The following is a 13,819-nucleotide window of genomic DNA, read 5'->3' on the forward strand; positions in this document are numbered from 1 at the left end:
GTAACACAACACATAGAATCATAGAATTGGATTACAACAGCTATCTAATCCAACACTCTGCCCTGGAAGAATAAACAAAGAACTTCTGAGGGATGACAATCCAATCTCGGTTTAAAGACTTCCAGCACTTACTAACAGTCTCTTGCTAACAAGAAGTTTTTTCATTGTTTAGGTGGGAATCTCTTTTCTTGTGATTTGAATCCATTGGTACATGTTCTACTCTTTTTCACCTCAAAAAAATATTGTTCTAAGTTTTGGTTTGGTTGTATTCAAAGGCTGTGAAGTACTGATTAGAAATGGGCCTTTTGTGAGTCACATGTGCTGTTGTGAGCTTCCCACTTCAGTTCCTCCATCAGCCAAAGCACCTCTTCATCAACAACCTAGCATACAAACTATAGTATCCTTAATGCCACACATTATTGACATTCAAGAACCAACACAGATATGTTGAAATTCAGTATCTGTAATAGACTAACAGTATAAATTCTCTGCAGGAGAAACATCTATCATTAACAAAAACAGGTAAAAGGCTATGCTTCAGTTTAAGTACAAGTAGATCTACAGCCCAGTAAAGGGTTACAGGTGCCTTCAGTGGATCTCTCCTTAACCTGTTGTCTATTGTTTGAAATGATTTAGTTCAGACTGAGGCTGAGCACAAAACAAGAGAGAGAAAATGCATTTGCCCACAGGTGACAGTCTGTCTTATTCATAATCATTTTTGCATTAAGATTTTGGATGATTGAGGGGCTGTTTTTTATACCATTGGGATATCAGCTGTATTGTGTTAGGTACAATGGAGAAACAGAAACAGACAAAAGAGCAGAATCTTTTCAACCCAAGCCCTCAAAGACAGCTGTCTTTCTAAGGCTAGAAATGAGATAATTTCACAAGAACAAGATAGCCGTACTGTGAAGAAGACAAAGAGAATTTCAGGAAAGGTGTTGCAAAATGTCTTCTTGTCACAGGCATACAGGAGGATTGATTTTGTTCAGCAAGCAAAGAAGGCACAGTTCCAGCGGATGGAAACATCCACTCTCAAACTATTTATATTTGATCTGGCTAATTCAGTAGCCTCACAATTCCTGCCAATCATAGAGCTCCATGTTCCTCCTGCGTTTTTTCCACCCACATCCCCCCCCCCCCATTCTGATATCATATTGCCTCCTCCATCTTCTTGGCGCATAAATACTTCTCCTGATGTCAGAACAGGACACCCATGATGGCCAGAAGCTCGTACGGATCTCTGCAATCAGCTGTGAATGCTGACAGTGATAAAGAGGGTGAGGTGACGGTCTAGTGAGGCTGATGTGGTCTAAGTGTAGCTGGACTATGTAGACAGTGGTGAACTGGCCAAGGTGTCAGCTTGCCCAATGGCAAGTGGGACCTCTTAGAAATTAAACAATATGTCTAAAATGTTAATGAGCTTTGAGCAGCTTGAAAATATAATAGCAGATATTTATTATATATTAATTATTTATTTACAGCATTTTTATCCTGCTGTTTTCAGCCCAAAGGCAATTCAGGTCAGTGTACAGACTGGCAACAATTAGATGCCCTAAACATACATACATACATATCAAATAAAAACATTTAATATCACATAATAAAAATCCATATAAAACCAATTAAAACTATAATAATTAATGTCTGTGTACTAGTTCAACTCCTTATCCATTGGAATTGCCTAAGCCGTTCGTGTTCATTATTTCATCATATTGTATTTATCTAATTACGCCGTGTTACCGAAAGCTTGCTCGAAAAGCCATGTTTTCACTTTTTTCCGAAAGGTCAGGAGGGAGGGGGCTTATCTAATATCCCTGGGACGGGAGTTCCTATTGAAGTTCCAAAATTGTATGCAACTAAAGCTATGTTGTATTACTATTTAATAAAAAGTCATTTTTCAGTGATACTTTATATTTGAGAAAGACTGATTTGGACCAATCTGTTGTCCAGACAGGACACCATCCTTTCCTTGCACTCATCAGTACAGGGGGTGCCTATGTCCCCACTGTCATAGCTCCCACTTGGGCACAGAGTTCTGTGTGAACTCCTGGCCATCATGGGCACCCCATTCAGACATCACATTCCCTCCTCCATCTTCTTGGGTGCACAAACACCTCTGCTGATGTCGGAACAGGGTGCCAATGATGGCCAGAAGCTTGTACAAATCTATTCCTGGACTGCAGCTCCCAGCAATCCTCTAGATAGATAGATTAGATAGAGATAGGTAGGTAGATCAATCAGGAGGACTGCTGGGAGTTGCAGTCAGAGAAGGAAGAATGGGGATAAAGAGGAAAGGAAAGAAAAGGGGGGGGAGGAAGGGAAGAAGAAGAAAAGGAAGGAAGGAAAGAAGGAAAGAAAAAAAGGAAGGAAGGAGAGAAAGAAAGAGGGAGGGAAGTTTGGCTACAGCAACACGTGGCGGGAACAACTAGTTTCTTATAAAAATGAAATGGTGGCTTTATAGTTGTCGGTGGGCCCCCTTTGTTTTGTGATAACCAATAATTGTAGACCCAGTCTGCCACTGAGTCTGGATGCCAGCATGGTACCACAGTAGGTTCAGCTGGATGCATGTGGCCACCTACAGGGCCAGTCTTGATGATTTCTGCTCCAAACTAGCCACGGATTTTTAAAAAATCATGGGAAAGAGGGTAATATGTGTATGACTGCTTTGGATATCTGTGTCTGCACTATATGTTTGATGTTACTTTAATAATTATGGTTTCCTCCTGCAAAATGTTGGGTTCTATTGTCTAACGTACTTTAGAATTCTCTGCTAGAGGGCTCTCACTCTATATTTCAAATGAGTGCCCTACAATTCTGTGACAGAGAATTCTCATTTAACTACATATCCCAAGATTCTAGTCAAAGATATCTCAGAAGTGATCAAATACCCATCTCTAACTTGCATAAATTGAGCAGCCAGTTTCTTCTGCATCAAGTAAACTCTGGGTGTTGGTGGGGGTGGGGAAAGGGGTGTTATTTCCTAAAGCATTGCCAGGCAGCATTTGAGGACATTTAATGGGACATTTTTCACCTGAAATGATAAAACTGGACTTGTGGTATACAAACAAAGATGGACCTAGATGTAACATAGAAGTTATTTATTTATTTATTTATTTTTATCCCACTTTTCTCCCACTGGTGGGACTCGGGTAATGGTTTCACAACTTCAAAGGCTAGGTAAATATCTAAGATTGGGATCTACCATAACCTACTGGAAAGAGATCCTTTTTGGGCTCAGATTCAACTGCCACAATATTGTGCCCCTCCTCTCCTCCTTCTGGTTTTCTCTAGTTATTAAACTGTTCCTAGGAAGATTTGGGCTGCTTCAGCTAATTAAATGAAACATGCAGGACCATCAATGGACACGGCCTTGTTATAAAAGCTAAGAGGTCATTCTCCAATTATAAGACCTTGCACAGTACTTTGCAAAACCAAAACAAAACCCAACTAGAGAAGCTGAAAAGCCACTCTGCTTTGAAAGCGAGTTGCCATAAATTAAAATTGAGTGAGTTCTGTATTCATTAGAATCTTTCTCCCCAAAGGCACAAGATGCCACAAAATAGATTATTTCCCACCTACAAGTGCTGCCCTGACACACAGCTTTCTAATTTGCTTAAAAGCATCTTTTCAGTACATTAGTGATAAGCTGCTGCAAATGCATTTCAAAGGACTTGGAGTGTATGGGCACAGAGGAACTGTCCAAGGTAATCCATTGCCAAAATGGAGTCCTTTCGGCCACACAGCATTCCTGTCCAAAACTGAGAGATCGGCTTTCCTCTATGTGGCTACAGTTTCCTTCCTGTGGGCCACACAGATTGACGAGATTCAAATCCAAGAGCTGCAATAATTCAGAGTTGAAACACACAGAAAGCTTAGCCTTCCTAAACAAGCATCAGAATTGTCAGACTTTGTCCCTCGATTTAGTAACAATAAATGCCTCTCACAGTGAAAAATTAAATGGGCACACCTACACAAAAATTGCCTTGCACTCCTTGCTGATGCCTTAGCAGACAACTTGAAGAACCAGCCAACAGTTCCAGGGAAACCAGGTGGATTTGGTGATATAAAGTTGCACAATCCCATATATGAATGGTGATTCTCGTACTTTCTGGAAATACTCTCCATTTGAAGTTCACATTACATAAGGGTGGCATTTTCTTCCTCCTTCCTTCCCTCCCTTCCTTAACTCCCTATTTCTCCCTTCCTCCTTCCTTCTCTTCCATCCTTTCATCCTTCCCTCTTTCCCTCTTCCCTCCCTTCTTCCCTCTCTCCCTCTTTCTCCTTCCTTTTTCCACCTTTCCTTCCTTCCCCTTAGTCTTTCCTTCTTCTCTCTTTCATCTCTCCCTCCCTCCATTTCCTTCCACCTTTCCATCCATCCATCCATCCATCCATCCATCTTTCCCTCCCTTCCTTCCTTCCTTCCTTCCTTCCTTCCTTCCTTCCTCCTTTCCTCCTGGGGGATGTTTAGCTGGGAGAAGAGAAGGTACAGAAGGAACACGAGAACCATGTTTCAAAATGTTAAAGGGTGTCCCATTGAGAAGGAAGAGGAAAAATGATTTTCTGCTGCTCTAGAGACGAGGGCACAAGAAGGGAGCAATGGGTTTGAATGGCAGGAAACTGGAAGGATTAGGAAGAACTTCCTAGAGAGTGGCATAGGCTGCCTGGGAGTGTGATGGAGTCTCCTTCTCTGGAAGCTTTTCCGCAGAGGCTGTCAATTGGGAGTGCTTTGATTGTACCTTCCTGCATGGCAGGGGGTTGGTCTGGATGGTCTTTGGAGGTCTCTTCCAACTCTAGGATTCTATATCAGGAGTGGGCAATATGGGGTCTAATGGATACACTTTTTCTCTCCCATCCACCATCTCTTCCTGACCAAGACCAACCCTTTCGGGATGCAAATGTTTCCTGACTTTCCTTCACTTCTGCCTCCGAAAGAGAAGAGGAAAGGGAGGAAAGGGCAGGGAGGGGCCCTGGGGAAAACCCCCTTCCTCTCAGCCCCCACCCTGCTCCGGCCCACCATGTGGCCCCCAAGTTAGAAAGTTAGCTATACCTGATCTAGTTCGAAGTCCTATGATAACACTAGTATTTAGTGTTAAGTCTAAACACTGGCACCTAAACAGTTTGGAGTAAGCTGACTGAAAGGCAATTTGCATGCACATACTTGTTCCTCATAGGTTAAAGTATTTGTCAAAGGCATTGTTCTGATGCCTTTAGACATCCTGTAAAATTGTATACAAGAAGAGATTGCCTGGGCTATATGGTTTTCTTTGTAGTGGGTCCTGAATTATGAGGTTCTTTTCCACATGAAGACATGCTTGGCACTTCGGTTATGTTCAAATGGACATTTAAAATATATTTCTTCAATGCACCTTCACCTAAGGATATGTGTGTGTGTGATTTAAAATTCTTTCCAGATAATTATGACTGAAAATTTGTTTTGTGTCCATTCCATAAAATATCCCCATCTGATAATATACTTTGATTTAGCCTATGTTAGGAATGTATAAAAAACAACTTAGAAATAAGACATATAAGCAGACAGATTTATAAAAGCAGCTGGAGATGATTTCTCCCCTATGTGTTGATGGACTGACTTTGAAGTTTACAGTTTTCAAAGGAGAAGTACAAGAGTCTTCCCACTTTGATACACATAGAAAAATGAAGTGACCTCAAATGACCTAAGACAAAAATTCAACCTCAGGTGCACTGGGAAGGAACAAATGAACAATATAAGGGGTGGAAGCGTTCCTAATAAAAAGAATATGGATGGAGAGTAGCCTGCATACAAAGCAACACCGAATCTTTTGCTCTACTGGACCTCATTTTGAATCTGTGAGAATGACTGGATGTGACTCATAAAAAGGGAAGATGTAAGTGCTCCCTTGATTGTACTTTGATGCAGGGAGATCTCTGAGAGGCGCACAGGAAGCTGCTGAAAAACCCAATCTCATTATCTTAAACACGACATAATGTACTGCGTTATTATTTGATAGGCTTTACAGATGACACCGCTATTCCCATTTTGGTTCCATTTGGGGAAAAGGAGGTTTTTGTTGATATGAAAGATGTGAGGTTTTTTCTTTAATAAAAAAAGCCCTGTGTTTGTTCTGCAGTTTTCCTGCAGTGGTGGGAGGTGGCAAGTATTATATGGAGAGAAAGAGTACCATTGCCAAAATGTGCTAAGCCTGGAATTCTTCTCTGAACAATAAACACAGCAACAGATAAATACACTATGACAAATTTGTTAACACTGCATTATTGGCAGCCAAAAAAATAGATCACTTTGAAGCAAACACCTGAACTCCTGCCAGGAAGTAACAAGTGGGATTGACAGCTTAGCTCAGAGATTTACTGCCAGTGAGGAAAAAATGCTGTAGAAGTCACAAATGATCGAAAGGATTTTTAAGGCAATAACTCTTTCCCATTGTGCTCTTCAAACCAGGCTAAGCAGTTTTTTTGAAAAGAAAATAATGCATAATCACCAATTAAACACTTACTGAGCTTCTAGATGTAAAGGCCTATTGAAATTATTTGGGCTGTTCATAACCACAGTCTAGATCAGTGATTCCCAACCTTTTTTTAAATCAGGAACCACTTTGACCAGGGACAACGCTCCAACAGTAGTACCAAAAGAGTTACAAATCAGTTTTTGGTCAACTTTAGATCTGGTTTGGTTATTTGGGTGCTGATTCAGAAAATTGCATTGGATAGACCACATCTGCTGTAGTTTCTGATACAGAACATATCCCATCTCAATCTGTTCGCCCACAGAAAACCATATTTAATAAGCCTCAGCACTATAAGAGGGTTTCGTGACACCAGTTGCTCTTGTTGCAATGGTGTAGTAATGGTGAGGCTGTAGACCATATTTTAGTTCTTGTAGACTACTGGTGGTCCATGGACCACTGATCTAGATTATGTACAAGGTTAGTTATCTGAATTTTGGTTGGATAGCCTCTCTCCATTTCTGCATTTAAATTTAAGCATATTTTAGAATTTATTTTTATCTTGGGTAATGAAGCTCCAGACATTCTACCGAGTGGGACAGGTTTCAAAACTTCTATGGCATTTTGTATTTCTCTGCACAAATTGACAGAATGACCAGTAAGTCTAGTTCTACCTTTTGACAGACTGAAGTAATCGCTTTACATACTTGTGGAAGTAGGGTTTGATCCATGAAGCTGAATGAGTTGAGTCTGAGGAAAAATGTGGACGGGTGGTTCTCAACCTGTGGGTTCCCATGTGTTTTGGCCTACAACTCCCAGAAATCCCAGCCAGTTTGCTAGCTGTTAGGATTTCTAGGAGTTGAAGGCCAAAACATCTGGGGAACCACAGTTTGAGAACCACTGGGAAAAATTCAGACAAACCAATTGACTCTTTCACTTTGAAGCAGGATGTTTATTCTTCATTTTCACTTCTGTTATTCTTTCATATAGGAATGAAAGAATATCATCCCAATCATTTTGCAAGGTATCACCTTGTCAATCTATTACAAGCTACTTCAAGGAAACTCAAACTTACCCTGTTAGACCAAAGCAAACCCTCTTTGCAAAAGCTCAGTTCCTTTGCAAAGCAGCTGTCAAACCACTTCTCACTTTTTGACAGGAAGTCCGACATACTTTGTTATACCAGATGTATCCCCTGAGTTTAGAGCCCAGGTTTTACAAGGCTTTATATTCCAGCAAACAATACAAGATACATGCCTACTATGTCAGAAAGTAATGAACAGAATAATAAAGAACCTTAAACAAGTGGACAAAGGAAACTAGTGTTTCTAGTTTTAACACAGGAGGAGAACATTACATCTATTAATAAAAATATTAAAATGCCTTGCGCAGGTATGTGTTTGGTTTAATTATATTGTGGCTCAAAAGTAATGGAAGAAGGAGGATGGAAACAGGGGACAGGAGTAGGAGGTAATGCAAATACTACACTTGGATTTTGAACATTGGCAGGAGTGAAAACACTGGGCCAATTAATGCTTCATTAACACAGAATCCAACACCTCACCATATTGTCACCATAAGAAAATTCCCACACCTCACCCATCCATCTTTTTCAAGTTGTCTGGTGTCTCAATGACATTGAAAGATTCTTGATACTGCTTAGCATACAGAACCAGTGGTGAATTTGTGGAAAATACATTTCAAAGCACTGGACATAATGTTTGCGGCACAGCTTTAATCAAGTCACTATTTCTTGGTTTCACTTTTCTCCCAGGCTGAGTGTGGCTGCAAAATGAAATAGCATCTTGTACTGTTTGAGTTCCTTGGGGGGGAAATCAGGTTAAAATGTGTGAAAAATACATATGTCATCTACAAGGAAAAATTATTTTGCCTTGCTGTGATCACTCGCAGCTAGCCAGTTTTGAGAAATTATTTTTGTGTGGAATTTTTAAGAACAGGGCAACCTGTGGCGGACCCTCCCTGCTTGAGACCAGACCCCTGTGGCTTAATAGCTGCATGGGGCCTCTTTAGCATCTGAGAGAGGGAGCCTGGGGAGCCTAAGACCAGCTCCTGGCAGGAGACCAACTCTCTGAAAATGAAGCTTTACAACCTCACCAGAGCTTGATCTGAAATGAAAGGAACAGGATTGGGAATACGACATGAGGTGGCAACTGTGCTTGTCACCACAGGGATCCTACCCACTTCAGCTCACTCACTTATTTGAAGAGATGTCTTGAAGCCATCCAGTGTAAACACAGGACATGTGCCCTCCAGAGATTCCATTTTGACAGCATTCAGAGCTTGGTTCAATATACGTATATTTAATGGGATGAGGGAACATGCGGCCGTCCTTATGCTGTTGGGCTAAAACTCCCAATATTCCCTCACCACTGACTATTATGGTTGGGGCTGCGAGGAGCTGCATGCCAACTAACCATGTAAGACCACACATCCCCTATTCCTCCCCTAAAGGATCAGGGCCAAAGCACTTAAGACATTGTTCCTACATCTGTTGCATGATAATCTTTAAGACAGTAATTTACAGATGTTTTGGACTTATCTTCCAGAATTTCTGATCAATGGTCATGAAGGCTGGAGTATCTAGCAGCTGAAATCCAGCAACATGAACTCCAATAGTTCCACTTCATTCTGGAAAGAAATGGCTAGTGGGGTGCCACAGGGTTCGGTCCTAGGCTCAGTACTGTTCAACATCTTTATTAATGACTTGGATGAAGGTTTAGAGGGCATGCTTATCAAGTTTGCCGATGACACCAAATTAGGAGAGATAGCTAATACTCCAGAGGACAGGTTCAGAATTCAAAATGACCATAACAGATTAGAGAGCTGGGCCAAAACTAACAAAATGAATTTTAACTAGGACAAATGTAAAATACTATACTTAGTCAGAAAAAAATGAAAATGCAATGATGAGGGATGAGGGATGTCTGGCTTTACAACAGTACATGTGAAAAAGTACTTGGAGTCTTTGTGGAACATGAGCCAACAATGTGATGCAGCAGATTAAAAAGTAAACTGGGTGGGATTTCTGGGAGTTGTAGGCCAAAACACCTGGGGACCCACAAGTAGAGAACCACTGGTCTAGATCAAGGGAAGTCATGGTGCTTCTCTATTCTGTGTTGGTCAGACTGCTTTAAAAGAGATGTTCACAAGCTGCAATGAGGAGGGCGACTAAAATGATCAAAGGTCTGGAGACCAAGCCCTATGAGGAGCATCTTAAAGAGCTGTGTATGTTGAGCCTGCAGAAGAGAAGGTTGAGAGGAGACATGATAAATATATGAACGGATGTCATAAGGAAGTGGGAGCACTCTTGTTTTTTGGTGCCCTTGAAACTAGGACTCAGAGCAATGGGTTCAAATTATAGGAAAGGAGATTCCACCTGAACATTAGGAAGAACTTATTGACTGTAAGAGCTGTTCGTTCAGCAGTGGGACTCTCTGCCTCAGAGTGTGGTGGAGGCGCTTTCTATTGAGGTTTTTAAACAGAGGCTGGATGGCCATCTGTCAGAGGTGCTTTGATTGTGCTTTTCCTGCATGGCAGGGGGTTGGACTATATAGCCCATGTGGATGGATGGCATCCTTGAAGTGACTGGAATGACCTTGAAGGAGCTGGGGGTGGTGACGGCCGACAGGGAGATCTGGCGTGGGCTGGTCCATGAGGTCACGAAGAGTCGGAGACGACTGAATGAATGAACAACAACAAAAATGAACATCTTGTAGACCAAGGGTTGATTCAAGGAACTTCTGTGAGAATAGCTGCAAGGGTCACCCTAGAGTTAGTAAGGTAAGCATAGATATATTATCATATGCTGTTATTTTCCACACAAGAGGATAATGCCATCACCACATTTCTCTTAACATCTGCCTCGAAGGTGACATAGTACTGCTAGAAATACCCTAAACCCAATAGTCTTTTCATTTGTGACAAAATGTATGTAAAGGAAGTTACAGCAGGATCTAATTACTTTTCACATTTCGATGGGGAGGGGGCTTTCTAATCAACCTTTACTTGGATTTCTCTTCTCATTTCAGTTTAAACCTTCTTTTATTAAACATAGCTTTTTGGCTTAATTCTCCCCAAGGGAGCAAATTTACGTTTGGACTATACCACTTCAGATTGCAGGTATGGGTTCACATGAAATTAAGGCTTCTTTTTACCAAAAAGGAAAGATCTGTACACATAGAAGGCAAGCATTCTAATTTACTTAGTTAATGCTACATGCCACTTTTCTGTGTGTGACTATTTGTTATTTCCACCCACCATGCAAGTTAAAATGGTATGAATTCAGTGGTTTTTTTTTGTTGCTTGACTGAGAACTAGGGGCCCGTCCAGACAGTACCTTTACCTTGCTCCTTCCGCAGCAAAAAGGAGGGTAGCAAGACGCCATGCCCTGTAAACATAGACGCAATTGCTACAAAAGGTAAAATACCAAGAGTTCCAGGTGTGGGAATATTGCAATTTTGAGCTGAATATTCAGATCTTTCCATGTCTGTATGTCCCTGCAACCAGAAATCACTGGATTTTTTATCTGAGTTTGTTCCTGGGTTTTAGATGTTTGTTCCTGATTGTTTGGTTCCTAAAAAGAAGGTGACACTTGAGTAGAGGGCAAAAACTTTGTTTGTATGCCAGAAACTTGATGAAAGATGTGGAGGGCACAGTTTCTCTGGCCAGGACAAAGAATGAAACTTTTGCAGTGATTCACTGCAGTGATTCTCCACATATCCAAATATCCACATTTTGAGGTTTTTAAAAAATTGCTGAAGTTTCCGATGGAAGTCCCACGGTGGCCATCTTGGGAGCCTCTAAATCTCTCAACAAAGCATCAAGTCTGGACAACAGAGGCAGAAATCCTGGGACCAACAGGTCTATTTTACCCATTTAAATCCCGTGATTTAGTGCTGTCTGGAAGCACCCTAAAGCATTATTCCCACTACAGTAAGTTCTAGGTAGTATTTATACAGGGTTGGTTCTATGTATCACAACTACAAGAGAACCTTTGTCTGCCAACCCACGAAGTGACACACAAGAAATAAAAACAAGAACAACAATTTTTGGATTCAAATTGGGCAACTTTTATTTAACGTTACCTATTTAAGTTTCTAACCTAACTCAAGGGTGCAAGGAACTGGTGCAACCTAACCCAGGTAGTATTCCTACCCGATAACCACAATATTCCGGGCGAAGCACCTGGGTTTCGGTAATCAAACCGTATCACCCAAAGGGAAAGGAATAAGGAGTCTCTTTCAGAGCTCTTGTATCGAGACTCCTTCCAATTAAAGGCCATTTAACTACCCTCACCTTTTCAAACAGGAGGTGAGTGCTTGACTTAACGGCCTTTCACCCCTTAAAGGGGTGCCCTAGGTGCACACCGACTAAAGGGATTTTCTATCTATTTATGCCTGGCCTATTTAACAATGCCCACTTTCTCTATCTAGCCCCTAAACAGTATAGGGTAGGCAAAAAACCTCCCTTAAAAAACAAGAAGAGGAAAAAATTCCTACCCGGTTCCAAGGGCAACCTTATAATATACTGTTACTGGGCGGGAGTGGTGGGCCAGCGTCCAGGCACAGAATGAGCCTGGGAGGGGGCCTGGCCTAAACTGTAGGCCACGCCCCCGGATGTTCTGGAGGGTTCTGCCTGAACTCCTCCCTGCCTCGTGCGAGGCAGACAAATGTTTTTTCTCTCTCCCCATTTTATGGGGAGAGGAAAACTATTGTCTGCCAACCCACGAAGTGACACACAAGAAATAAAAACAAGAACAACAATTTTTGGATTCAAATTGGGCAACTTTTATTTAACGTTACCTATTTAAGTTTCTAACCTAACTCAAGGGTGCAAGGAACTGGTGCAACCTAACCCAGGTAGTATTCCTACCCGATAACCACAATATTCCGGGCGAAGCACCTGGGTTTCGGTAATCAAACCGTATCACCCAAAGGGAAAGGAATAAGGAGTCTCTTTCAGAGCTCTTGTATCGAGACTCCTTCCAATTAAAGGCCATTTAACTACCCTCACCTTTTCAAACAGGAGGTGAGTGCTTGACTTAACGGCCTTTCACCCCTTAAAGGGGTGCCCTAGGTGCACACCGACTAAAGGGATTTTCTATCTATTTATGCCACGGATTAGGGGCAAATGTCTATTTCGCCCCTATCCCCCACCAATTCCTCCAAAACCCTTCTAATACCTTCCTGTAAATTTAGCAAAAATCGCTGGTTGCCCAATTCAGATAAATGCACTCCATCCCCACGATATAACCTCTCGTCGTTACTCGTGATATTAGGATGTGCAATATAATGACCCCTCTGATGGATCAAGAAAACCCGCATGGCCCGGTTCACTCGCTTCCTGGCTTTTTCGAGCCTTCCCACGTCGCCTCCTCCGAGCCACCTGCGACGAGGTATGATAGCGGACCACACGACGTGCACCCCGGGCCATGCCCACCAAATTTTACGTATGTCTGCTCGTGCTTGTAAAAAGAGAGCCTTGCCTGTTAACAGGCCCAAATCGTTACCACCGAGGTGGATAACCAATACATCGGGAGGCAGAACACTCCCGGCATTAAACAGCAAAGGGCACAAACCGTCCCAACGCAGGCCTCTCCTTCCTCTCCATTCCACCGCTGCCGTGGAAGCGAGACCCAAATGCTGGCCAAAGGCAGTCCTGTGGGCTTCTCTACCTGCCCAAAAGACATAACTGTGTCCGCAGACCAGGACCCGACTTCTATGCGCCAACCTGGAGAGACCTGCAACGATAACAACATCTAGGATGGAACTGATCGTACGTAACCTCTGAAGGCGCCAGACCTCCATCTGCCTATGGCTTTTATCTCATCCTTGTCGTATCCCAACGCGGATGCAGCCGTGGCGGCACCAATCCTAAAGGAGTGGGTCCCGAATTTAAGGTGCCCCATCCCCAACAGGTCCAGCGCCTTAGCTGTGATGGTCCAAAATTGGTACTTGGTCAGCGGCTTTCCATCCTGATGGGAAAAGAGGTAACCTTTAGCCATGCCCCTGAGTGTTGCAAATTGCGTCATGGCCAACACGGGGCAAAGGTCCTCGTCGCTGCACTTTAGCAGCCGGATCACCTGACCCTTAGCTTCCTGGTCAGTTTTGGAAGCCCTAACTCTGATTTCCATACTATCCTGGCCAACCTTAATGTCGGAAATCAACAGCGCGCGGTGTGAGGTATCGCTCTTGGATAATGCCACCAATTCACTCACCCGAAGCGCTCCAAAAAATGCAGTCAAAGCTGCAGAATGATACAGAACCTGTTCGTAATATGAAGTGCACAATCTGGGCCACAATTGTTTTAAACCCTTCAAAATTGCGGGTGTCATCGGCTGCCGGTCATCCTTG

Source organism: Anolis sagrei, chromosome 1 (assembly GCF_037176765.1).
Source record: "Anolis sagrei isolate rAnoSag1 chromosome 1, rAnoSag1.mat, whole genome shotgun sequence".
Lineage (NCBI taxonomy): Eukaryota > Metazoa > Chordata > Lepidosauria > Squamata > Dactyloidae > Anolis > Anolis sagrei.